The 27,993-nt window shown below is 39.8% G+C and overlaps 1 protein-coding gene across 1 annotated transcript in view; it reads right to left on the reverse strand.

Annotated features, from left to right (window-relative positions):
• The window catches only part of TNFSF11 (TNF superfamily member 11), a 79,788-nt gene extending 52,533 nt beyond the window's left edge, over positions 1–27,255 (reverse strand). Inside the window, exon 1 of the mRNA XM_032679409.1 lies at positions 27,193–27,255. The gene's annotated coding sequence lies outside the window, so the exon portion shown is untranslated. The remainder of the gene's footprint in view (positions 1–27,192) is intronic.
• Positions 27,256–27,993: the final 738 nt, after the last annotated feature.

Consider the following 27,993-nt stretch of genomic DNA (forward strand, 5'->3'; position numbering starts at 1 on the left):
TACACTTGCAATAACATTATGCTTTGTATGTTATTTTTTTGTTAGCTGAAAAGCATATGTTTTGACTTTTCCCATCAATGTAGGAGCAATGACTTGTATTTTAAGTCATGAGACAGAAAAGAAATAACAAAGTCAAGGCTTTCTTTGCAAACTGCTGCACCTACGCAACATTTTTACAAGCTTTTTTGCTAATTTGCATAATTGATTTTTGCTATTTTTTTACTCAGTTTTGCTAATTATCATCATTCAATTTTTCTCTGAAATAACAATTTGTGAGGACACCTTCAAAACGCAGAAGTAAATTTTCTCTATGAGGGTATTTAATTCTACAATTCTAGCCAAAAAGTGCTGACATACATTAAATGCATCAAACATATTACCCCCTTCACTGGTCCATAGAAAATCTAATAAAATCAAGAGGAGAGAAAACTTTTTTGCAAGGTGTTCTGACAGTGGAAGACTGGATTTCATAGTTTATACAGATTTATTACACCTAGCTGATTACCCATGAATTGATTAAAACTAACTCATGTCAGATTTTACATTAGTGACCAACAGCCATCACTCTTCAGACCTTGCCAGCTGACGCACAACAAGAAGAAATTTGCTCATATGAGAGTAAGTATGCCCACCTGAAAGCTGACCCTAGTGACCTTCATAGCTTGAGTGAGATCCTCAATATTTCTTAGAGTGAAGCCCCTGCTAGATGACACTGTGAGCTGAGAGACTGTCCCCATCTCAAAGCTGACAATATCATAACATCCATTTTCATAATGTGGATTTACACCTGACGAGAAGATGATTGTATGTCAGAATGAGAACACGGTGTCGGTGAACTTTGCCTTCTATTTTGTAGGATGCAAAATTCAACCATGCTAGTTATTGGAGGCAGAGCAAGAATTAAATAAGCCATGGGGACAATCCAGCTCACAGCAGGCACCACAGCTATATCTAGCTGCCTCTGGGAACACAGGAGCATGAGCACATATAACCATCCACATCCCTTGGACAGAGCTGACATCAGCTCAGCCTCACAAGTGGACTTGGTACCTGATGTGCAGATGAGTCAGTTTAGAAATCATTAACTGACTTTCTCCTAAACTACCACTGAAGATATTGAAGGTGTCATCACATTCAGCGGAACAGACACTGAAAAAAATTATACTGGAAAAGACAGTGCACTTCTTTTACCTAGCAGCAAGAAACTTTTTTCAGAGAAACCATCCATTTCCAGAACAATGTTCACTCAAAGTTTTATCCCCAGTGAGTATTCTTGATTTTTTTTCACAGGCTGCATGTAGATAATACCTCTGTCTTAGTGACACACCATACTACACGCAGAGGAGTCAGACGCGGCAGTGATTATCTTGTGGACATCCCTTGTTTCTCTGGGAAATGTTTCAGAGATGAAGTAACAGTAACCACATTGAAAAAAAAAGTCAAACAAACAGTACATTATTATGGCAACTGATTACATCTTGTTCAAAAAAAACATTAAGGTTTCTGCTCTGTCTTCTTTTTTCTTTTTTCAACTTGCACACGTATTTTTTCCCAATCTCTGTCCTTCCTCCCGCAACACCTCCCCCAAAGTCTTCCTGCTGAGATTTGTGTCCAAAGCAAAATAGCTAAATTAACTGCTTAGTACTCTTCCCAGAGGAGATCCAAACACACCGGTTTCTAGGCTGCTAGTCAAGTAGTGCATTTGACTGTGAAATTAAATATGCCTCTGGAGATTTCTTTTGTGGTCACACAGAGGAGTAGTGTAAATTTCAATTTACAGTACACAATGTTCACAACAAGATGATCATAAAGTTAGTAGTTAATGCAAATTAATGGTCATCCAAGTAAAAAAAGGTAGTCATACTCATGCAATGATCACTTATCACTCCTGTTACTTCACAGATTGATCCAATTCCTAAACAAATCATTTTAGGCTACCCCAAAAATTAAATTGCACCAAGAATCAAATCATCCTTGGAAATAGCCAAGCACGTATAAAGTTCAAGGCTAGATACCATGTACCACCACTGCACCCGGCTTTAAGTACACATTTGTGTCTAAATGGATTCAGATCTCCTGGAATTTACATACAAATATATAAATAAGCATTTACCCTAAAACTATTTGGGCTGGGAAAGGAAAAGCTCTAATTTAGAATACAATATGAAGGATGTCCCTCTGGAAGCTACATTTCTTTAAAGTCAGGAGAGTCCTGGTTAAATGCTTCCACTGATTGCAAGACAGTATGGCATGAAGCAAGAATCCATTTTTTTTAACAGATCAAATCAAACCAGAATGCAAATAGAGCTAAACTATGCTGGAAACCATAAACTCTGGGATGACCGTGAAACACCAGTATCACAAGTTGCCAGTGAATTACACCACGTGTTGACTGTGCTAGCTTCAGTTTCTGGAAGGGCTGAAGATACAGTTTTATGGCAGGAGTGCTGCCTAAACTCCTGCTCTTGGTATCTGACTCAAAAGCAGACATGGCCTTCTACCCACACTGGCTAAAATAAGTTATTTGAGCCACTACCACAAGGGCGACCAGCCACCACCAGCTTCCCTCCATCTGATAGTGCTAGGACATTGCCAGATCAAGCCAGAGCTTGTGTCCTCATTCCTATCATGAGAAAGGGAAAAAAGGGAAAGGGAAAGGGAAAGGGAAAGGGAAAGGGAAAGGGAAAGGGAAAGGGAAAGGGAAAGGGAAAGGGAAAGGGAAAGGGAAAGGGAAAGGGAAAGGGAAAGGGAAAGGGAAAGGGAAAGGGAAAGGGAAAGGGAAGAAAGAAGAGAAGAGGTAAGACAAGAAATAAAAGACAAAAACTAAAAATAGCTATCCTTTTAAGTAATCCCTTTTGAATGCCACCAACTTTTTTAAAAAAATAATAAATTATTTTAATACTTTCTGTCATCTATGTTTAAATCAAATTTCACTTAGAGCAGTAGATTTCTGCATTACTAATATTTTGCTACAGGGCTGGCCACTAAACCAAGGGCTGCTTTCCAGTAGACCCCTCACTCTGCCACAAATTGCACAACGACACAAGAAAACATAAATAATGCATCTGGAAATGCATGACATATTTAAAATCTGCAACCAAAGAGAGCCCAACAGGGAGCAAAGAACACTGGTACAGTCTCTGTGGCATTTATATAGCATGGACCCTTTGCCTTTGAATACAATCTGCCTGGTACATCCTGGAAAACCTCACTGGGCCAGCACTTCATTCCTGATTGTCCTCGGCACAGATCCAGGTTTCACCATGCTGACTTCAGTCAAATAGATTACTGAGGGAATGAGGGAAGATGGATAAATTTGTCCATCGGTCTGAAGGCCAAAAACATCTGCTGGAGTCATGGAGTTGGCTGGCTGAGTTCACATAAAGGAAGCCCCGCTGGGAGTCAGTACCCAGCTCTTTTGAGTTTTGAGGGTTGTCCTCAGAGACCGCAGCATTTTGCTACCTAGGGGCAGCAGAATGTCAAACTGACCAAGAAATCTTTCAGCCTATTAGCACAGTATGACACAGACAAAATGTTCTTTATGAATATCAAATAGGTATTAAAATCAGAGGGTTTTTTTAACAAATTCTCTAGACTGCACACAGCCCAAAAGCTGAGCTCAATCCACTAAATGAAAGGTTTCAGATGTGCAAGGATTTATAGTGCATCCACTTGGGAAGATGTGAATGTGGTACCAAAGTGATAGGTAGCTGTACAAGGGCTAAGGACAATTAAAATGTAGTAGCTTTTCTTTTTGAGCAACAGGACCCAAACAGACTGAATATCAAGATTAAATTGGAGGATAGTTTCTGAGTTAGTCAATTTTAAGAGGCAGTTTCTTATCCCTGGTGCTTGGTAACTATTCATGTGGTGATGTTTTGTAACAGTGTAATGCCAGATTCATTGGTATGATTCGTTTCATCAGCTTTTGGAATCAACAGATGTTACTGAAACGGATGTTACTCCTAGTCCACAAAATTCAGGATTAAATAAATCTTAGAAACACCCTAATTTTCAACTCCCAGATAAACCTAATCTTAAAAATCCATATGTTAAATAAGTAAACAAATAATCCAAAAGCTGCAGACTGAGACCCTGTATCAAACTTTTCAACTGAATTTAGCCTCTCTCTCTGATGACTAAGGAGTTGAAATAAGTGTTGTCCTTGTGGTATCAGTACAATTTCCTAGCAGTCTGCTGTGTCTGAGTCATCACAAACACTAGGCAATAGAGGAATAAAAACTGTTTCTCTTCATTTTTTTGCTTCTCATATTTGAGCAGGAGGCACAGAACATTTTAGAGATCATTTCCTGGTTCAAAGCCCATTGAAATCAGTGGGAGTCTTTCTACTGAATTACTTAGTTTTGTACAGAGCCACCACTCTTTAATACGTTAAACAGTGAAGTTTAAAAGTTGCCTCCTTCTATTATTAATCTCAAAGTATAGAGATGTTTTATAACACTTATCTTTATAACTGGAGTTTGGGGATCCCATTAATCTGGTGACTACGGGAAATACATATATAGGTATGAGGTAAGAGCCTTATGCTCTAAAAATATTAACACATTTTTAACTGAAAGTTATGTCTTTGGCACTCATATAGATGTTTCATCCTTTAAACACAGGCAGGAGTTAATGTACATTTTAGATGTACATCATAGAATCTTTTAAATCTTAGCCTGATTTTGCCATGCTTTACTTGTGGGTTTATTAGTTATAGATCACAAGTTACAGAAATGTCAAAACTGTGTCTTCTGGGCCTTGCACTTGACTAGCTGTGAAACACTTGGAAATCTTCAGCATATCTTGTCAGTCAAACTTGACCCCCTAAAAAAAGAGACTGAAAAGCAGGAGATGAGCGTTTTGGACTATCAAACACACACCAACTCTCTTCACCTAAATTTCCACTTCTGAGTATGACAGAAATTAAAGTTGTGTTAAATGTACTGTGACGTGTTTCAAATGTTTTTACAGAAAATCATTTGTGATTAAAACATTGAATTTTCTGTCATATCTTAGATTAAAAGTCGGAATTGATTAGAAGAGGACTTCTGTTCACGTATGTGTTCTCATCAAAACTTCACTTTCAAGCTGGACATAAGCAACTAGACTGACTTGCACAGAGTTTTGGAAGAACAGCAACGAATCCTTATTACACATTTATTTAATTGGGGAGGAAGAAGATAGGAGATATGATCTTGCCCCTTGTAAATTTACTATTTAGTTAACGAATATATGGAGAAACAATCCTTTTTTAGTAAAGTTCTAGCTAAATATTTAAACAGTAGTTATTAATTCAACATCAATTTTTAAGTTACTATCCATCTTATTTCTGTAAAATGTCTCCTAAGAATTATAGTGTTGAATCCTGAAATATTTATTGAAGCAACACTATGTTTTCCCTGGGTAACAACTCAGTAATGACTTCAGCATATAATTCATACTATTTAAGTCATATGCAGCATCCATATTTTAAGCATTAAGTCAGTTGCTTTAAATTGTATCAACATTGTGTTGTATAAGCTTGTGGCAGGAATAGAAGCAGCTTTTGTTTGAAGCTACTATTTAAATTTTCACCAGAGAAAGAGAAAGTAGTAATTTATCCATGGAAATAAGATGTTTCTGAATATTACAAAATAACCATTATTTATGGTTAACTGCATCCAGAACCTTTTCTAAACTTGATGTGAACTTCTACAGTGCTTCCAAAGAATGTTTTTAGTCAATCTCTTATGACATCTATAGCCATAATCTGGGGAAAGTAGAGTAACTGGATGCCAGTATTTAGTACCAGTAGGATGTACTTAGTTGCTCACTATTTATCCATTATGTTTATAATGTCCAAGTAACCAATGAGTGCAACAAAGACACTGATTGCATTCTTGAGAAATGAGCCTTTTAAATTGTAATGCTGAACTGCTGAGCTTACAGGCAGACAGATAAAGAATCAAATGAAGATTAAAGAAGAGCTTTATTATATTGAGATTACAATGTGACGTAAGAAACCCTGTGCAAGTCAAAAACATGAAAAAGTCAGTATCAATGTTTCACTTGTTGAAAGAAGACAGACTGAATTTTCGTTTTATCAAAACTAAAGTAAAAATCTTTGAGATAAGATCAGGATGAAATCAGGATGAGAATCTGAACACAAATTAACTGATTTTTAGGTCTATGAGGATTTGTGGTTGCAATACTCATGGCATTCCCACCTGTTAATAGGAGTAGACATTATTTTGACTCTGTGCATGTGTGTCATTTTTCTCGTCCTAGTTTAAAAAAAAAGAAAAAAAGTAAATCCAGATGCTCTTGAGAGTTAGAAGTCAAAGATACAAGAAAAAATAATGTTCCTGAAAAAAACCCAAAACCCAAACAAACCCAGGGTGTTACATCAGGCTTTCATTTTTAACATGACCATGATTTCATCACTCTGTGGTTGGCTAGACAGATCACTAACATTTTTGGTAATTAACACTGTTTTTGTCACTTTGTTAAATTGTTTGCAAATCTATATTTACATAATTGCTTCTCCAAACTGCAACAGAATCTGGAACAGGCATGCGTCATGGAACAAGATGTTTTTAGACCAACTTGTTGTCAAACCTCTCAAATTGTAGAGACATAGGAGGTTTACCTTTATCATCTTAATTAGCTGGCCCATGTTGTGTTGGGTTTTTTTACAAGCTTAAAAACAAGTAGCTTCTGTTTCCTGGTAACCAATCTTTAAGTTTAGAACTGGCACACACATTGCAAAAGAGATTTCATTTTTGAGCTGCAAAATAACATTCATCTATATATTTATCTTCCTTATCTGTTTGCTATATTTAATCATAAGAGTAAACTTGCATGTAAACTATGTAATGTCAATGCACCAAACCAATACCTCCAATCCTGGTCCTACTGCAATCTGCCTGCATGGTTTCAAATCAAGGACTAAGGTATTACTTGGATATTCAGCTTCACTCTTACTCGAACAAGGACTGCATTTTTATTCAGAGATACAGTCAGCAGTGAGGCAACATGTGTTTATGGCATTGAGCTTCAGCCTCTCCTTGTCTGGAGACAAGTGTTCTGAAGCCCTGGACCCCATGGTGAGAGGACCAACACAGAAAATATAGCTTTTGAAAAATCAGTTATCTTGTCTCAGAAATTGCCTGTAGAGTCTCCTATTACAGATGTGAGCTTTTCATGTTTCGATTCTAAAATTTATTGTGAATGTTGAAATCATGTCCTTCTTTCAGCCCTAATGCTTTCTGCAAAGCAGCTATAGAAAGAAAATTTCAGGTTGTGCCTACTGCTTTCTATGTGAACAGAATATTAAACTGTGAGAGAGTAAGGATACCAGAAAAAAAGGAAAAGCACTGTGAGAATGAAAAAAAAATCAACATGCTTTTAGTCTTTCTATTGGTAACAGTCATACAGCAGCAAACTTAGCCCACCTTTTTGAATGGTCACTGATAGTCTGTCATGTTTCTAATCATATCGCAGTCTTTCACAAAGCCCTGGCACTCTGTCCACCACCAAAACAGAAGACATATTAATCCTGGTAGCAAACTGTTAAATTTTGTGTTCTGATTCTTTTTACAGCACCTTGCTGTAGATGTACCTTTTAAAGACAGTTTTTAAAGCATGGAAAGAACAACTCCAACTTTTCAGGGCAAAGCAAGATGTTTACAGGTGTTCCCATGCCGTAACATATCATCATCCCTTCCCCACCACCCTTAGACATCTTCTTCTGGCACCCCTGGTGTGTCAGAAATGACCACAAATTATCAAATCATTTGCTCTGCTGCTCCCACCATGTGGAAAATCATATAGGACTCAACTGGGACATATGGCAGAGCAGGAAGCATATGAGGAGTTGCCACATTGCCATTAAACATTTTTTCCATCCCCAGCTGCAGGGCCCCAGATCAAAGGTTGAGGGGGGATACTCCACAGCTGTTTATTTGTTCAATGTGTTCACTTATGTCCGTTGTTCTGAGAGGTTTCTTAAACCACTTAAGCAACAGTCAACCTCTTTCTCAAAACCAGTTCCATGACCAGTATTGATCAGACATGTATCAGAAAATTATTTTCAAACAACAAACTGAGTAAATGGTTATGGCTCAGTATGTATTACAGAGCAACCTGCATTTGGAGCCTTATCATTCCTCTGTTGTCTTTTTCTCTCTGGATTTGTATGGGAGGGAAAGGCTTGTGGAGACAGCAAAGGTGAAGCAAAGCTTCTTCTATTTTGAGGGGCATGAATTAGCCATTCATGGAGCCTCTAATAAATTTACATCAGGTAAAATGAAGTTTTAGCTTCCTCTTCGTAATTGGTCACACTAAAGTCCTGAGTTTACTGATGAATACATAGCCACCTTGCAAGGACAATGGGAAATTTGAAAAAAAAAATAAGCCAACAGAAGACTAAGGAGAAGAAACAGGATTAGAAGGTATCTGTAAATGTGAATTATCACTAAAGGCTCAGATCTGTTGTCCACAGATGGATATTTAGAGGCACTTGATGTTGCCTGCAAAGTCCAGCCTGGACTCCATTTCCTGGTCCACAGCTTCCCCGTAGGCTTTGTGTCCTACTGCTCAGTCCACCTTGGATGTCTCAGACACCACAGGGCATCTATGTTTAGGCAGGATAATCCCTAAAGCCACAAGTGTTTGATATTCAGGTCCAGACTCTAGACACATAAATATGCTTTCTAAACATGAGTGTTTTCATGTGATCATGCTCCCATTATAGTATGTGGAGACTAGTCAATAGGGGCAGAGGAGTCTGGAGGATTATTCTGATCTCCCTAAAACAGACATCTGGCTAGTTGAGCAGCCCTCCTGACTGTGTGGATGGGGCTGACTAGCTTGCTTTATCCTACCAGCAGCTTGTTCATGACTGGATGGTCAGTTCTTAGACCCAGGAAGTGTTTACAGCCAAGAACTAAATCCTAACCCAAAAACTCAATCTCTTTTTGCAAGTAGCTGTTAATGAGAAGGAAGGTTCCAGGGTGAAAACTTCATTCCAACAGTCTCAGACTCTTCTGAAGTTCAGTGGCATTGGTTGTGATGAGTTGAGCCATTCAACAGGTCTCTGCAACTGTTGCCTGACAGAGGTAGAGGGGCTGTAATAGCATGAGTTGCCCATTAATACATCCTCTGTTGAAAGATCCTCAAGTCAAACGTGGCAAGGCCAATAGAGAGGAAGCACCCTGTACAACATTGTGGTAAACAGCCCTGGGAGTCTTTGCGTCAACTGTTGTTAACAGAGGATCACAGACCTGGCAGGGGCTACTAAAAGTATTCTTTAAATCCATACAGAGAGAAAAGCTGCTAAAACGTGTTTCCACTCAATGAATCCATTCTCCAGAGTTCTTCAAAGACATCACTGTTTTTCTTGGCATTCCACTAATCTAGTGCAATGCATTATATCTGCAAGGTCCCTGTGAAAATCTGTATTAGCTCTATTAACACCATCAAGGAAACCCTTGGGTGAGATGTAACAAGTTACAAAACAAGTTGTTACTGCTTGCTTGCATATAGCACCTTTCCATAAGACCGGATAAGCTTTCTCTTCAGTAACCTCCTGCTGCTCTCTGCCCAAGAGGATAATTTTAAAAAAATTTGAGATGTATTAAAAAACAAACAAACAGAAAATTAAGTACTAGCTTATAATTAAAAACCATCACCCATGCTCCCATTTGCAGAATGAGTTCTTCAAGGAGTAGCAAGTGACACTGGCAGCAACTGAAAAGGACAAAAAGTGGGGAAGAAAAAGAAAACATTTTCAACTGCATCTTCAGCTGTATCATGCAAAGGTGTGTGGTATTGGGTGCTAAAAGTTGGTCAGTGCCTACCATTAACTGTGCAAAAAGAAGAAACGTGGTAAGTAGCTTAGAAGAATGGTTTTTTCATTGTTCTACTTACTAGTCGGTATTATGTATATGTCTGTGTAGCTACTTGAAACTGTGTGATTACTAACAATCAACACCTGTATACGGACCAGAAAATAAATTAAATAATTGATGAAAATCTTCTGAAAATCCTCTGAAATTCCATTATTCCACCAGTCCAAGCAAAAAACATGGCAATATCCAAGAAGCAAAGGAAAAAAAAAGGCCAAGGGTGGGTGGAAGCAGGTGTTGCACTTTCTCCCTGTATATATTAGCCATTTCTTAGGCACCCATTCTTGTGGGCTTTACCTCTCTTTACTGCAACAGACTTTTGCCTTGTGAATTCCCTTCCCCACTTTTGATAAAATGAATACAATTTTCAGCTAATATTCCCAACATCTATTTACTTAATCTTGTTTTTGTTTTGTTATTATTATTATTATTATCAAGGTAATTTTAAATGGAAAGTTTGCAAACATTGTTTTATAATGGGGAAAGGAAATTTTGGGGGGTTTCTACTGCATTTGAAAATACCATAAACTTCACATTTGAGAATACAACCACCACAGGAGAACATAGTTAAAATCAAACCTTTAAGAAGACAATAAGAAATAGTATACAGACTGGACTAGGGCCACTATCATAGTTTGGTAGGCTCTAAATGTGATTAACAATTTTACTATGAAACCTCTTCTGTAACGTATTCAAAAAAAAAAAAAAGTGAATATGTATACTGGAACAAATGCCCATAAAATCAAATTCAGAATATTATTCAGCCAAATTTTTGTGGACACATTTGTTTTTTCTGTGCATTAAACTTTGTTGAAAACTATGTCCTCAAATAGTGAGTTCCACAGCTAAGTAGGTTTAGCTTTTATTTCCTAAGTGATCTTGACTATCAGATTATTTTAATTATGAATTATTTTAAGGATTTTTTTGAACTATGCCTGTACTAAGATGACCTCTTTGCCATGAGCAGGGTATTAACAATGGGGGTGACTCAGGCACAGGAGGAGAACTAGTCTGTATGATGCCAGTGCAAGTGCTGGAATGTCTCAGCACTGGGCAGCACACAGGTACAGTGGAGGGTAAGTCACTGCAGAAAGGCCACAGGAATTTTTTTATGCCCTAATTTCAGGTAGCCCGTAAAAAAGCATCAAACTTAAGGAGTACCTACACTATGACAGTGCTTTGACTTTAATTTTCAGTCTGGAATTCCAGGCAGAGCACCAGCTTTTCCCACCATTCACTGAGCGTGTAAACCTAAGTTCTGAATTATATTTTAATAGCGAATCCCATTTTTATCTTCCTAGGCTGACTTATACGAAGTATAGTTCTGGTTTTGCTCAGAGCCCAGGGGAGTGGCTCACACACTTTAAGCTAACCCATATTCTGCATTTGGTTGGTTACCAAAGCATCCAGCAATTTTCAGAATGAAACCCCCACTGAAAAAAAGTATATGATAGCATATGACACTGAATACCTAGGTATTTAATTGCTATTTTGATACTGCATTTTCTCTAGTATAAGGTTTCCAGAACTGCCTGTTTCAGTATCCATTCTGAATACCACATGCAGTGTTCAGCCAGACAGACACTGATGCATCAGCATTAAACTGAAAAGATGAATGTCCACTCCATATATTCCCTTTCTTCTGTTTCATGTCTTGGCACATGCTTACTGAATGTTCCCTGTGGATTTCTGACATATCTTTCCAAAATCCAAAAAGACAGTTTGAAATGCTATGCCATTGCATGCAGGATTCTATCCTGTCAATAGAGAAGCCTCTAATTCTTCCTGGGAAATACCAGTAACTATGACAATTAAATAATTTCTTCGGTCATGCTTAATGGTATCAGAGAAACCAGATAATAATAAGAAAATACTGTCTAAGGAAAGAGGATTTGAGTAGTCTCAGCAAAGTCTCACACATCATTTAAATATATGTCTTTTTAGATTTAAAAAAATAGAAAAAATCAAAAAATCATTCAAAACACCTCTGCTAACAGTTTGCTGCTTGGCTTGAGGCAGTTTAACCTTAAGGTGTGGTAAGCTCTGGAAATTTAGTGACTCACTGAGTAATAACCAGCTACAACATAAAACATCAGCCTACACACAATTTTCCAACCTCATTCTGTAAATCTTTTACTTGAAAAGAAAAATAAAACAATTATCTCATTTAGCCTGTTTTTAATCCTTATGGCAAAAAATTATATACTTAAGGAATATTATTCTTTCTTGAAAACTTATTAAGATATTAAAGAAAGTCACAAACATGTCCTTGGAAACTTCTTTGACATTCTACTCCCCATTTCTTCATATAAAATTTATTTCTAAGTGAGAATAACATTTATTATATAATAGGCGAGTATCTACAGCACAGACAAATAAACTTGTAATACCTATGGCATTATCCTTACTGGCAAAAAAAAGCAAGAATGGGACACACAGATTTCTAAAATAACACAAGAAAAACCCATGAAAATACATATTTTCTTTATCCTTCCAGACAGGATAAGTGTTATGTTATCCCCCACCCCCATGTGAATAATCATTGTTCTCAAAAATATTCCAAATTACTCCAGACCTGGGACCAAATGAAAAATGCCATTAGTCCTCAGTGGCTTCACCTCACTAAATTTCCTTTTCCCAAGGGAAAAACAACAATCTGGGAAGTGAGAAAGTGGAAGAGAAACAGGAAAGGAATTATCTCACCCAAAACTGTAGTCAGGATGTGGCTGGATGCACACCTGGATCTGGGAACCACAAAGTGCTCCTAGAGTCTCTGTTCAAGATTTAGTGTCTACATACATAGACACATAAATCCATACAACCACAAGTGAGTATGGAGTAAGGCCATCCATTTTCCAAATGGAGTAAGTATTCTCCATTTACTAAAATGCAGCAAGGTAGCTATTCAGGATGCAACTTTCTCACCTGCAGCTACTCCAAATGCCTTTGTCAAGAAAACTCAGATTTTTCAAAGGCAAGAGAAGATGGGTCATCTCCACAGCTGATGGACTGTGGTGGCAGGATGCCAGGTGCCTACCAAAGCCACTCCATCACTCCCCTCTTCAGCTGGACATGGGAGAAAAAATATAACAAATATAATGCTCATGGGTCATGATAAGGGCAGGGAGAGATCATTCACCAATTACCATCACAGGCAAAACAAAATTGACTAGGGGACACTAACTGAATTTATTACCAACTGAATCAGAGCAGGGTAATGAGAAATAAAAGCAAATACTAAAACACCTCCCCCACCCTGCCCTTTTCCACAGGCTCAACTTCATGTCTGAATTTTCTCCCTTCTCTTGCCCCATAGTGCAGTGGGGAGGGAAATGGGGTTGTGGTCATTTCATCACACATTGTCTCTGCTGGTCCTTCCTCCTCAGGGGGAGGATTCCTCACAGTCTGCCTCTCCTCTAGTGTGAGTCCCTCCTACAGGAGACAGTCCTCCAAAATCTTCCCCACCGAGCATCCTTCCCATGGGCTGCAGTTCTGCACAAACTGCTGCAGCATAAGTCCCTTCCATGGCGCACAGTACCTCAGGAACAGACTATTACAGCCCAGGTCCTCCGTGGGGTCTCAAATGCTGACAGCAAACCTGCTCCATCATGGGCTCTTCTCTCCATAGGGCCACAGGTCCTTCAAGCATTCTGCTCCAGTGTGGTCTTCCCATGGGGTCACAGCTTCCCTTGGGCATCCACCTGCTCCAGCATGGGGTCCTCCACAGGCTGCAGGTGGATCTCTGCTCCCCTGTGGACCTCCTGTGCTCCAGGGGCACAGCTGCCTCACCATGGTCTGCACCACAGGCTGCTCCAACATCTGGAGCACCTCCTGCCCCTCCTTCCTCACTGACCTGTATGTCTGCAGAGCTGTTTCTCTCACATATTCTCACTTCTGTCTCCAGCTGCAGCTGTGCAGCAATTTTTCCTCTTTATAACTGTTGGCCCAGAGGTACTGTCACTGTTGCTGATGGGCTCGGACCTAGTCAGCAGTGGGTCCATCTTGGACCCACCTGGTGTTGACTCTGTCAGATGTAGGAGAAGGTGTCAGCAGCTCCTCAAAGAAGCGACTCCTGTATTCCCACCGCAAACCGAATACAGGCACATGCATTGCAAAAAGACCAGAGAAATGATGAAGGGATGTCTTCAAAACAAGAAGCCTTATATCAGTATTGAAAGAACTCATTCTACTGAGAAAAAAACTCTTAGTAACAACTGTGAAGCTTCAATTTTCCTTTTTCTATTACCTTGACTACCACTTATCTTGAAATACTCTGGAATATAATTCACTGTTGTATTTTATATTGGTCCCTTTCCAGATCTCAGAATGAATGCAGCCATTTCCAACTTCTATTCCAGGATTCAGATGAACAGCTCTGAAGAGACAGTTTCTTTTAAGGTAAGAACCTCAACTCTCTTGGCTTGACTTTTTTAATGACAATCCTTTGGTTCCTGTCTTGGATAGCTTCTTCTGCCAGATTACACCAAATGAAGGGATTAATCAGTGGCAGAAAAATAAATAATGCAGAGCTATCCACAGAGTTTGAATTCTTTACAAAAATAGGAGATTTTTGAGTCCAACATCAACTGCCTAATTTTGGTAGGAAGCATGAGGTTACTCCAAAGAGAAGAGGCAGCAAACCATGTATTTATGGTGTTCAGATTGGTGATACAATCATGTAACTCCAAAACAGGAATAATTCACATGCCAAAAGCTACAGAATTAAGTGTGATCCAGACTATGGACAGAGGTGCAGGACCACAGCAGGCAGATAATTTTTAGTGACTTAGAGACTTGCTCCATTATATGACAAGTGTATAGGTAAAGTACTATTGGAGCCCTTTCTTCGAGAAAGAAGCATAAAGGCAAAGTTTGAGACTGGTAAGTATTAATTACACTGAATTGTCATACTGATCCTTTTAGAATCAATGTTCTTTCACAAATCACCACGGCTTTTCCAGCGGTGTGTTAAAATACCAAGTGAAATTGCATGGCTAATTTAACAAAATTGCTTTTGCAACATGTGAACCAGGTGACTGGGTGTGCAGAACCGCTAAAGTAGCCAAGAGGCCACAAAGGCAGTCAGCCTACACCTCTAAGTAGTTTAACAACACACGCATTCTGCACAAGCTGTATTTTGTCCTTTGGTATATACTATGTGAATACGCTAAAAGAAATGAAAAAAAAAAAAATTAAAATCAGAAAACAGAAGTTCTCCAAGCCCATGGAATGACTCACAGAAGGATTTGGGGGATTAGGCCCCAAAAGCATGAAACTTTTGTTCTAGTTTTAAATTGAAAAAGAAAAGAAGAAAAGACAATTCTAAGTTTGTAAATGGCAAAAGGGTGTTACACTTTGCAGCATCTCATATAAGTTTTGCTTGTGGCCATCTTGAACGCCTACAGCTCCAGAGACACTATAATTACACCAACCCACATGATGCGACACGTGCTTTCCTCTGCCAAATGGCAGATGTCTTTTCCATGCAGCATTTTCCTAGTAGTATACTCCACATGCTGTAAAGCTCATTCTGAATACGATAGGAGTATGACTGGTCATTGCAAAAGGAAAGCAATCAATCTGGATAATTTGCATGCTTTGAATTTTCTGGACATATTTACTATGAAGCTTACATAAACACTATAAGAAGAAAATCTAAGCCATTCCTGCATGCACATATAAAATTAGTCATTTGTGTTTGCTAGGTGCAAGAACACCACATAAGCCACACATTCAGTTAGAACAGTATTAAAAGGTAGATGTATTAATGCATTAAAAAGAAACTAAAGTATAGCCCCACAAGACTACAGGTAAATGTTTAGGAGAATCAAATCTGTAATTCAAACAAAAATTGCCTTGACAAAACATGGTGAGCTCCAAACATTTAATGGCAATGATCATAAGAAAGGAAAAGAAGTGCTCAGTAGTCACCCTTTCCTAATTCAAAGAAAATATAGAGAAAGGCAACAAACTACAGCTACTGTATGAAGTCAAGAGATGTAAACAAGCCCATGAAAATATTTACTGCTGAGCTTGAAAGAAAACGACTATTTAAGAAATTACTATCAAACACAGGAAACTCTGCCCCAAAAATCCCATAAGGCTGAACTCTCTAACTAAGTTAGCAAGATTTCCAGTCCCAAAAGTGTAAATATTTTCAAGTGTAGTGAAAATATTGTACAGCAATAATGTGTTTGCTTTGATAAATGCCACATCACTATAGCTTTCAAAATGAAGAAATGTATGGCTAAAAAAAAATGTCCATCATGCTTAAATTGGGCAACATGGAATAGGTCTGTTGGTATGTAATATGTGGAATTAAATATGGAGTCTTAGTGGGACTGTGTTGCCTAAATGGATGAACTACATTCAAGCACTCCTACTTATCCTTATGTCAAATTTTAGCTTAATGAAAAATTAAGGAGCAAGGCAGTGAGTAATTTATAGGTACATGTTTGCATTACTAGCAATAGAAAATGGGAGTAAAGTTTTATCATGGATGTTAAATACATCTATGTTATCTCAATGAGATTATGTTTTCATTAATTGTTTAAATTTCTGAGGCTCAGGCTGTAAAACATCAAGTTTTACCATAACAAGAGAACAGTTATAGTAGCAAAAAAAAAGTGACTGAGGGGGGTTTGCAAAAACTCTCAAAATAATTGCATCCCCTTCATAAGGGCACACACAAATATGTAAGACGAAAGAAAATGTTCAGTTAGGGCACATGCACATTTAAACCTCTTCTCCTTTCAAATATGCAACTGCAGAGGAATCAAATCTCTTCATCAGTTTAAGCTGCAGTTGAAAAAGCAGTGACCTCTGGGAAAAATGACGAAGAGTGGACAGAAACTCCACCACTTTCAAAACATCATATTGTTTTGGGTTTTTTCTATTTTTAAATGACATCTTTTTTTTGAAAAGGTACAGAGACATTTGTGGGGTTCTTAAGTAACCAAAAAGGGTGTGTAGCATATGAAACGTTAATATTGTAGTGTATGAAACATTTAAATTGAAGTCTAATTATTAATTTATTCAAATATTTTTCTTTTGAGCAGTAAGTAAAAAAGAAAAAAAAAAAACAAAGCCATCTTTGACCAAGCTTCCTTTGGATGCACATTCATGTTTTGCCTGCTTGTTTTGAAAAGCTGTCCATAAATTCTGTCCAAGTGGCATTGTGGCTCAGGGTTCCTAGAAGTAAGAGATAACAAAATGCTCCTAGATCACTCAGTTCACTGCTAATGTCAGACAAAATAACAACAAAATGACAGTTCTCACTGCCAGGAAGTTTCCCTTACCAGCTACCAATGGCATTTTCGCTCACTGTTTCGCTCCCTTGTATACGCCTCATGCACAAGCTTGAGTTATTCCCTCCTTTGCCAATCTTCCACCCATCCAGTGACATGTGGCTGTAGTGCAAAGCTAGCCTAGGCACCCATAACTACTGTTAACCTCAGACATTCAAGAACCATAAGGTGTGACTCCAAAATTACAATAACCTTAAAAGATGGATAATTTAAACCTTAAAAATGGATAATTTTTAAAGATTATCCATTGGAGTTCTCTTTATTCAACCCTTCAGGCTCCTAGGGCTCACAGTTTAAAATGGTTTTTTATGCAACTGTAAGGGCTTAGATATTTTAATGTGTTTTTAAGTGAAAGCTTTGATTTAGTGCATTTACTCAATAGAAAGATTAGAGTTATAAAGCTAAAAAGGTATGAATTTTTAAGATTTGCAAAATATTTACAAGTTTTGGCAGTATCTTACCCCTTTCCTGCATTTTCCCCAATATATCTAGATTTATCAAGAAATACTGCCCTGCCCTTCTGGCAGATACAAGGACTGACTTTAACGATTGCTGCCATAGACTTGACACTTTACTCTGCGTTTACAAGACTCGCATTTACAAGACTCACATTTACTGCAGAACTGATTTCCTGGGAGTTTCCTGCATCTGTGGAGGGAGAGGTGAGGTGACTGCCAGCTTGTTGTGGGAGGCACAGTCTAGTTCCTTCTCCGTGCAGTTCTGATATTAGTAAAACAGAGGAGTCACTTGAGCTCGTGTTCACCTTATTCCAAGCTGTCTATCAGCTACCAGTCTCTAGAGTGCATCCCACCACCTCCCATTTTTAATGAAGACCAGAATGGAAACAGCAGTTGGAACCTCAGAAGTTGCCACACAGCAAATTTTTCTGGCAGCTCTCTTCACATGGGAATTTTCAAAGAGCCTTTAAGAGTCTTAAATCCAAAAATATTCCTACGAATATGTGACTTTCATCCACAATGGTCAACACTTTCCATGAATTGCAGTGTAGGAGTAAGTCTGTCCAGGGGAAGATCACTGCCTGCTTTCCCAAGCCTTTGAAGGAATAACTGAAAGAGTCGCCTTTGAGGAGGGTTTCTGTCTCTGCTTGTTTCCAATGAGAGGAAATCCTATCCTGCTGTCTTGGTTAGGACAACATTTCCCTCTTTTCTGTGTCCATTCCCAACAAGGATGAAAAAGGCAGCAGAAAACCACAGCTGGATGCTAGCTTGATCCAGAAGTGTTGACTGGGTGGAAGGAAAGAGGAACAAAAAGGCGACAGAGAAATAGCTAGGCAAGAGAGACCAGGGCTTAGGGACATAGGGATGTGTGAAGAAAGAATGGGAAAAATGGATGGAGCCCCGGCAAGAGCAAGTAGAATGATTTTGAGAGGACTAAATTGCCACAGCAGCTGAATAGTGACAGCTGAGCGAAAGAGCAATGCAGGAAGAAATGACAGATTTACTGTCTTAATTACTAGCCATGAAAAAGATCTTTCCTAGAGAGCGGGTGGAATGGCTGGACCTGCGTGGATATGTTTGCCTAGCAATCCCTAGGCAGGCAGAACAACAGCAGGATGCCTTTGCTCGTTGACTTCTCATATCCTGGATTTTAAGGCTGATCTCTGAATATCTGAAGGCAGTAACAGCATAATGACAAGGCTGAGGATACCTAAATGACAATTGCATTTTACATTACTAGAACACCTGCGTGCCAGCTGCTGTTCAGACAATCCCTCAAGTGTTCCAGCTGGAAATGTTTCTGAACCAGGAAAGACAGAGATGCTTCAGTAAAAGTGAAGTTCTTTTAATAGGGAAAAAATGTATTTCAAACTTTTAGAACCATGAGTTGGCACTTTTGATTTTGTGGGATCCCGTGGTCTAGAAAAGATCCATTATAAAAGATAAATTGAGAGTATCTGATACAATGAAATGGCAAGGATCATAGTTTGCTGAATTAAAAAAACATTTCTTCCTAAGTGAACACTGACTTTTGATAAAATATCAATGTGTACAGGAAAAATCAGTTGTATTCCACACTGGAATTTCCTTAAAAGAGTGACCTCTGATGCTTGTGAATGATTTTTTACTATTCTCCACCCTCTGTTAAAAGAGATTAACATCAAGATAGGAAATTACACTTACTTGCATCAGAAAACCTCACTCACATACCAAGATGTCAGAGCTCATCAGAAAACCCTGAATTGCGCAAAGCCACAAGTAGCCTACTGTGCATTATATTTTTACTACGATGAATTAATATGTAGTGGTTTTCTCTATTTGTTTCCTGTTCAGTATTGTCTTTAAAAAAATGCTCACTTGTTTGCTTACATTACTGGAGGGAATGATTACTCTCGACAGAATACAAAGGGCAATGATAGCACAGATTATGAAGCTGAGCAGCAGTTTGTACTTCTCTAGCAGCTCTACTTCTTTCATTGGGCTGCACTTAAAGTAAGGAGGTCCTCAATGTGGAATTGTACCTCCATTTCTATGGTGATATCAGCTCTTTACTGCATTTGCTGATGTCTGAGGATTCAGTTTAACCTACATTGGTACAGGAAGACAATAGGTAATGCTCTTATTAAAGGTGGCTGGCTGTGGTTAACTGATGGTGTGCTCAGAGCTTTTAGAAACAATGAAATCTGACTCATTAGTAGGTGGTGGCGGTCTTCTCAATATATCAGCATTTGAGTTTATATTCCAATTTGATATATACTTCTGTATTTCTAACATTAGAAATTACCTAAGCAATGCAAGGATGTTCAAGGGAATATGCCATCTGTACCAGTGTATCCTGTATTAGAAGGTAATTACAGTGAGATGAGATGGCAAACTTTTCTTAAAACGACATTTCTGCTCCTTATGTCTGTATGGATGACTTTGTGAGAGTCCATGCTTGCCCTTGTCTGCATTACATATGAAAGTGTTTCTGAGGGAGCGTGTATGACATTGAGTCAGAAAGACACTTTTAACAAGGGACTGCACATTGCTGGTTTTATAGCATCATTTGTCAAAGCTGAAGTACAATTTAAGCACAATGACTTCACATTAATTTGGGAATTCTGAGTCCCTTGAAATTATTTTTTTAAAAGAATATTAAAAAAAAATGAAATGGAAGGAGAAGAAGTAAAAACAATACCCTGTTCTACCACTGTGAGCAGCGCACTTTCATCTTCACATGCTGAAAAAAATATTCCTAACACCTTTAGGTAGCCTGAGCTCATCTCCTAGCAGCCAAGTTCAAATTCATCAGGAAAGCTGTAGGCTGTCTGATCATGGGGGTCACATTTCTGAGAAATGTGGAAGAATTGTCACAGATCCTGATTGAGTGTATCCTGCCTCGGTGTCATAAGTGTAGGTTTGGACTTGTAAAAGCAGCACTGAGTCCTACAGCTCTTGCCCTTGCCCTTGGTCAACAAGGATACTTGCAGAAACCCCACTCAAGGACACTATCTCAATTTTAAAAGCATTTCAATATATTGTTCCCCCTTCAAGGCCTAGAACTGCAAGAGTCACTTCAAGCCAGTGCATCAGACAAAGTTTTCAAAGGGTGGTGGAGCTTTCTGCCAATCACAGCCAATCGTTGGGACACGTGTGTGTTCTGCAACCGTATGTCTGCTCTGACCACCAGATCACTTAGCTGTTGGCAAGTGGATAAGCAACTGTAAAACTGCTCTGCACATGTAGTCAGCATTCATAGCAATACTTTTCTTGCTATTATTTCTGTTATGTCTAATCCACTACAAACTATTTGGTCTGTCCACTTACTGCATCTTAATTTTAGCAAAGTTTATAGGCTATGGGCTGCTTTTGCTTCTCACGTGTATGATACACACAGCAAAATGAGGTCCTGTTTTGATAGCAGTACTGAATGTTACAAATAATAGCAAAAATATAACTCCTCCTACTATTTGACATGACCTATTTCCAGATAGGAAATGGTCAATCATAGCATAATTGAGAAGATAACCCATTATTAACTCCTGTCTCCAAAACTTCCAAGAAGGCTGATTATATGGTTCATCCTGAAACACTGCAATTTCACTAACATATTTGTTGAAGGCAATTATAATATATACAGTACTTCATAGATCTTGGAATACAATACCTTTAAATGGAGTAAATGGCTTGTATGCCCTGATCTCAAATGAAATGTGACACTATTATATCTTTAGAGGTTACCAACAAATCTCTTTCTCCTGGGTAAAAAAGGAAAATCATGATGAAGAGAGAAAAAGAAAATATTTTGAAAACTTGTGAGCCCAGTTGCTCTCTGCCAACAGCTATGCAGACACTGGGGCTGACTTTTTGCCAGAGTCAGCACACTAGTTAGAAGTCTCACGTTCTGCTGGCAGGAGCTTGATGATAAAAAAGGAAAAACGTTTCCCTTCTTTCTGCCTTCAGCAGATGACTCCAGCCTACAATAGAGCCAATTCAAGTTTTTGCAACAGCAATTTGTCAAGTTTTCGCTCATTAAAAAACTTTACCAAAGCTTTACTCCATGACCTGAACGGCTGGATGACTGAATGCCTCTTCCCGGACTGAGGAGGCTGAGCCGGAGAGGCACTGCTCTCTCTTAGCCTTGTGTCTTAAAAGGCAAAGTGAGGGCTTTTCACCTCGCAGACAGACAAGGCTATAACAGAGAAGTGCTGAGCAGCCCACAGGCACCAGGAGCCACCTGGAACACGACAAGAGGTGCTGTTCCACCAGCACAGCAAGCAGGTCATCCCTCGGCCACAGGCAGCAAGGACTGCAGGATACCACCCTGTGTGTATTCAGAGGACAGTTACACAAATCAATAGCTTAGGAAGCTATAGAATTAGATCTTTGTCCTCTCTACTCTCTCCTACACTAGGGTGCTAGGAGAGCAGCACTGCAGGCAGGCTCATGGCTTTGACACAGCAAAGAGCAGGTGTGAAAGCAGGGGCCCATGTTCTGACTTGCCAGTCCTACCTCTAGCACCAGGATGAAAGAAAGTAGGATGAAGAACGTGGGATGAAAGAAAAGTACCTGCCCAGCATGCTAGCCAGGAGAGAAGCTGGCCCTTTGGAAAGGACTTAAGGCTCTGGACACCATGCAGGTGGAGAAATCAATGCAACCAATTGCTACACATTTGTTGAGGTGATCAGGGTTCATAGAACTATAGAATCACAGAATGTTTGGGGTCAGTAGGAACCTTTAAAGATCATCTAATTCCAATGCCCCCACCATGGACATGGCCACCTTCCACTCAGTGAAGTTGCTCAAAACCCTGTCCAACCTGGCCTTGAACACTTTGCCAGAGAGCAGCCCTGCAGAAAGGGATCTGGGAGTGCTGGTTGCCATTGGGTGCAGTGTGAGTCAGCAGTGTGCCTTGGCAGCCAAGAGGGCAAACCATATCCTTGGGTGCATCAAACATGGCATCACCAGCGGGTCAAGGAAGGTGATTATTCCACCGTATTCGGCATTGGTGCAGCCTCACCTGGAGTACTGTGTTTAGTTCTAGGCCCCACAACTTAAAAAGTACATGAAGGCACTTGAATGCATTCAGAGGAGGGCAACGAAGCTGATGAAAGGGCTTGAAGGTATGACCTGTGAGGAGCCACTATGAGTATTTGGGCTTGTCTGGTTTGGAGAGAAGGACGCTGAGGTGCAACCTCATTGCTCTCTACAGCTTCCCTAGGAGGGGAAGGGGAGAGGGAGATGCTGAACTCTTCTGCCTGGGATTCAGTAATAAAATGTGTGGTAATGTTTGAAAGCTGCATTAGAGGGGGTTTAGACTGGACATTAGGAAGCATTTCTTTACCAAGAGAGTAATCAAACACTGGAACAGGCTTCCTAACAAGGTGGTCGATAAGCCAAGACTGTCTTTGTTTAAGAAGCATTTTGACAATGCCCTTAATAATATGCTTCAACTTTTGGTCAGCCCTGAATTGGTCAGGCGGTTGGACTAGATGATTGCTGTAGGTCCCTTCCAATTGAACAATCTCTTCTATTCTACTCTACTCTACTCTGCTCTATTCTATTCTATTCAATTTTTATTTCTGTTTCTATCATTCCCAATGATAGAATATGTGAGCAATAAGTTTCAATGTCTCACCACCCTCATCATAAAACATTTCTTCCTTATATCTAATCTAAATTTACCCTCTTTTTCATTAAAACCATTAACCCTTGTCCTATCTCAACAGGTTCTGCTAAAATGTTTGTTCTTATCTTTCTTATAAGCCCACCTTAGGTGCTGGAAGGCCACTATAAGGTCTCCCTGGAGTCTTCTCTTCTCCAGACTGAACAAACCCAATTCTTTCAGCCTTTCTTTATAAGCAAGGTGTTCCATCCCTCAGACCATCTTTGTGACCCTCCTCTGGACTCACTCTAACAGATCTCTGTCTTTACTGTGCTGGGAAGTCTAGAGCTAGATGCAGTACTCAAGGTGGATCTCGTGAAAGCAAAGCAGAGGGCCAAAATCACCTCCCTCAACCTGCTGGCCACTCAGCTTTTGATGCAGTCCAGGATATGGTTGCTTTGTGGGCTGCAAGCACATGTTGCCAGTTCATGTTCAATTTTTCATCCAGCAAAACCCCCACATCCTTCTCCTCAGGGCTGCTCTCAATCTCTTCATCCTATAGCTTATATTATACTGATATCAGTGATTTCCCCAACCCAGGGTTCAATGATTATTACTGTGTGTAGCTCTCTGCCCCCCCAACTGAAGATCTGTTGGCTCAGCTGTTCATCCCACCACCTTATGTCTGTGTTATGGGACATAGCATAGTTTTATAAAAAAAATAGAATAAAATTACTATGAGTGGGGATTCTAAGGCACTCCTGCATCCTCAGCCCTTCCTTCTGACTAGGTGGAAGTGGCTTCTCAACAGCATGTTTGTTCCTTGATGCTAGGAGCAGGCCTATAACTCCATTATAGAAGGTGTCCAGGATGATCGCCTCAGAGTCTGGGCTCCTCTCCTAAGGACCAAAAGCTTACAGACATCTATGTGCCTTTCCACTTCTGTTTTTTAATATCTTCCTAGTGTGGAGGTCTCCTTTTTTCTAAGACTTAATCCCCAGATAAGGTGAAATCAGAGGTTTCTGCTGGTGAACCATGGATGTGGAGGAGGAAGAAACTAAAGAGGCGATGGCTGCTTCCCCTTTGGTGAAATGGATAAGAAAGGATGAGGTTCTTCTTTCTCTATGGGGTATGGTTTTGTAGCCCATTTCCAAAATGCATCAAGAAGCCAAAGAAAGTAATTTGTCATGCCTCTTCCTGCCTGTACACAGAAAGACGAGCTGTGTGTGCATCGTGGGGCAGACCTACTAAGAGGAAACTTAGGGAGGATGTGATATACCACAAAGAGGGAGTTTTTGATGGTTAAAATACACACCTCTGTCATCAGTTCCTAGCAGAAAATGACAGCCAAAAGACCAAAGTACCTATGAGCTAATTTAGAGAAACTAAAAGGTCCTCAAAATAACAGAGGGTTTGTTTCTGTAATCATATTGCACTGAGGAAATCCATTATCTTATTTATGGTTTGTTTTTCAGGGTCAGAGCAGACATAGTAGTATTTATTGTGAAATACAGGTTGTAATGCTGTAACAGGTTGGGCCATCTTTGCGGGTTTGTCAAACAGTCCTGTATAGTTTGGTTTGACTAGGGTGTACTCACCAAGCACACAAAATCATTTAGAACTTTTTTAATTAAACCAGGTCAACATCAGCTAACTTTCAGTGGTTTAATTATGTAAGACAGTCCAAAGTAGGCTTTACGAACCTGTTCCAAGAAACAAGAACTGAAATTTAAGAGAACAGCTAAAAATGTTAGGACACTTAGTGTGTTTCATTTAGCCAGGTGAACTCATTTTATTGAAAACAAGGTAGTATCTGCAGGGCTGTTGAAACAAGATTCACAAATCGTATCAACATTTATCAACCAGATACTGCCATTCAGAAGAAAAGTGCAAGCTCATCATGTCTGCACAACAGAAATAAACCCAAGAAACAAGTCAGTGTTTATAACACCCCACAAAGTATCCTCTGCTTTCTCACTTGCCTTCAGTAATGGAAATATTGACACTGGCTGTGCCCGGCGTCTCACCTAGCTTTGCATCAGATCCATGTAGCAGTAAGTATTTGACTGCTCTTCCTATTACCATAATCCACCCTATTCTTCTGACCTCCTTTTCATGTCACGGAGATTAATATCTCCATAGATATTCATTGACCATAAAGGAAACCAGTGGTGAAGAAGATGATTGAGATCTATGCAGAGAGATGAAGACTAACTGTATAGAAGTTTGATGGCATGAGTTCTCGGTTATCCAACTTTGGGAAGGTAAAATCAGAGAAAGTACAGATGTGCCCATGTCCTGTCTTTCCCAATGGCTTTTCATGGCAGCCTCTGAGGAGTCATTTGGACAAGGGGTCTTACATGAAGCAATCAGATCTTTTAAAACTGAGTGATTCCTTCCACAGATGTGTAGTTACATGACTAGGCGAGGATTATACCATGCATCAAAGGATACAGCACTGTGAATACAATATTACAGGCAAATTAGGAATAGATCTGGACATGTAGCAGTATGCTAGGGCTGGGGTGACAATTGTCTGCTAGGTTACAACAACCACCACAAATCCATTAAGCCCTTGGCAGCTCTTCAGTGCTTGTCACCAAATAGCCCTTTTTTCCCACTAAACTTTTGGGAATTTAATCAGAAGGTCTTTAGTTTGTTTGTTTGATTGATGTGTTGTTGTTGCAATTCTCATTATTTGGCACCACCTTGCTTTAAATATCTTTACTGAGAAAAATCTGACTACAAGAACATGTGGTAAGCAAGTAAAAAGAAGCAGTATCAAACTGAAATGTCATGTGCAGAGTCTTTATGACTATTTATGCGTGAAGGTGGTTTTAAACACTTACTTAGGGTAAATGTTGATAGCTACATTGATTTTCATGTCCAGGGAGAGAGAAAAGGTCAAGATAGCAAACCTTCAATGGCTTAAAATTTGGGGGATAAACACCACTGTAATCCAAATAAGCTTATGGGGAGGCAAAGCTCAGCTTGCGCTCTTCTCTCTCAGCAGCGATTCCTGGCAAAGCTATACTTCCAGTGGAGTTCCCCATTCACAGTACTGTGTAGTGGAGCTCAGTGACTTTCTTAAGAGAAGCAATCACTGCTTTATATCCATTGTGATCCAGATAGAGTGGCCACCCTTTGAGAACAGACAGGGAGTGGGAGGTGGGAAAAGGTAAGAAACTGAAGCTACAGCTCCTTCTCGGGACAGCAACTGTTCAAGCCGATGCAGATTAATACTGAGCTGCCACTAAAACATCATTGATTTGTGACCATTTAGTTCATACCAAAAAAAACAACCTCAACTTGGTCTCATGTGCCTTGCATACGCTGACTTGGTTTATTTATTTATATGGTCAAAAGTCACCATTTCCCAGCTTGGGATATCTCAGTGTTTGGCTGAAGTCTGTCAGACTCCAGAGGAAAAGGCTGTGAAACAGCACCTGTGGGATGTGGACAAACACATTAAAAGGAAATGTTCATAGTTTGTCCTGTGAGCAAAGGTTCTTTACCCCCACCATTCTTCAAATAACTCAGGTCAACATGATCCCCAAGGCTCTGGTATATTGTTTGAAAATGCTCAAAAACAGTCCTTCTAGAGTGTTATTGAGAAATGATGTAATAGGGTTAGACGATTCTGATGCAAACCCACTCAGGCCACACACACTGGCTGAGGAGGGCAAACTCATGGCAATGGCAAACTATGCTGGTAGATGGCAAGCACACTGGTGAAGAGAGTTGCCAAGCCTGTGATAACCACCAGGGGTGGGAAAATTGTCAGGTAGGGCAATGTAACTACTTGGGAAAGGGCAGAGAAAGCACAGAAGAGATGATTGCTCTCCACCTCGATCTTCCAGTCAAGGAAGGAATGAACCCAAGAGCATACCTACTTGCAAGAAAAGCATCCATCTCTCATCTTGGCTGTAAAAGTCATGAAGAAACACTACCTTGTTGTCAGATAGGGCTTCCCATCTCCCTGTCAAATGTCCAAGCCTCTTAGTGGTAGCGTCAGCCAGAATGAGTGCGTGACAGAAACAACTCAGGATAGGGAGCAGAAAGGTGTGGATAGACCCAACCTACATCTGTTGTGGAATAACAAGGAAGATTTGTAGGACAACACTGTTAGGGAATGATCAGTAACATTCCTCAAGGTTATGATTGCTTTGACCACTGGACTTCAGAATGCAATACTGCCTAGTAATAACAGTAACCTTATGGCTACTTACCTCTTAAAACACACACAGCAGGCACTTCCCATTTTACCCACGAGAGTGAACTTAGCAACTCTCTTACATTTGCCCAGTCGGGCCCCCTGGTGGTCTAGTGGTTAGGATGCGGCGCTTTCACCGCCGCGGCCCGGGTTCGAGTCCCGGTCAGAGGAGTCCCCCGGGCAGATGGAGCTCGTCAGCCCTGTAAGGCCATCCATCTAAGAGAAGGTCACTCTAAACAAACCTACGTCCTGAGGACCTCACTGCCACTGTCCAAGCTTGCTCGGCCCCGGCAGATGAACCTTAGGATTAAAGGGTGGGCTCAGCTCAGCGCACACTGTGTCTCACCTAAAAAATCCACTGCGCAGGCTCGAAGGGTGTAAGACCTTTCCCAAATCTTCGTTCGCGAAGACTGGCCATACCTACCTACCTACATTTGCCCAGTAAAAGTGTCATAGCTGGGTCTTCATGTGCGATCTGCATTAAAAGGGGACAAAGAGATTGTAGGGGCACAGGTGCTCAAAAATTAAATTAAACAAA

This window comes from Chiroxiphia lanceolata, chromosome 2 (genome assembly GCF_009829145.1).
Source record: "Chiroxiphia lanceolata isolate bChiLan1 chromosome 2, bChiLan1.pri, whole genome shotgun sequence".
Taxonomy (NCBI): Eukaryota; Metazoa; Chordata; class Aves; order Passeriformes; family Pipridae; genus Chiroxiphia; species Chiroxiphia lanceolata.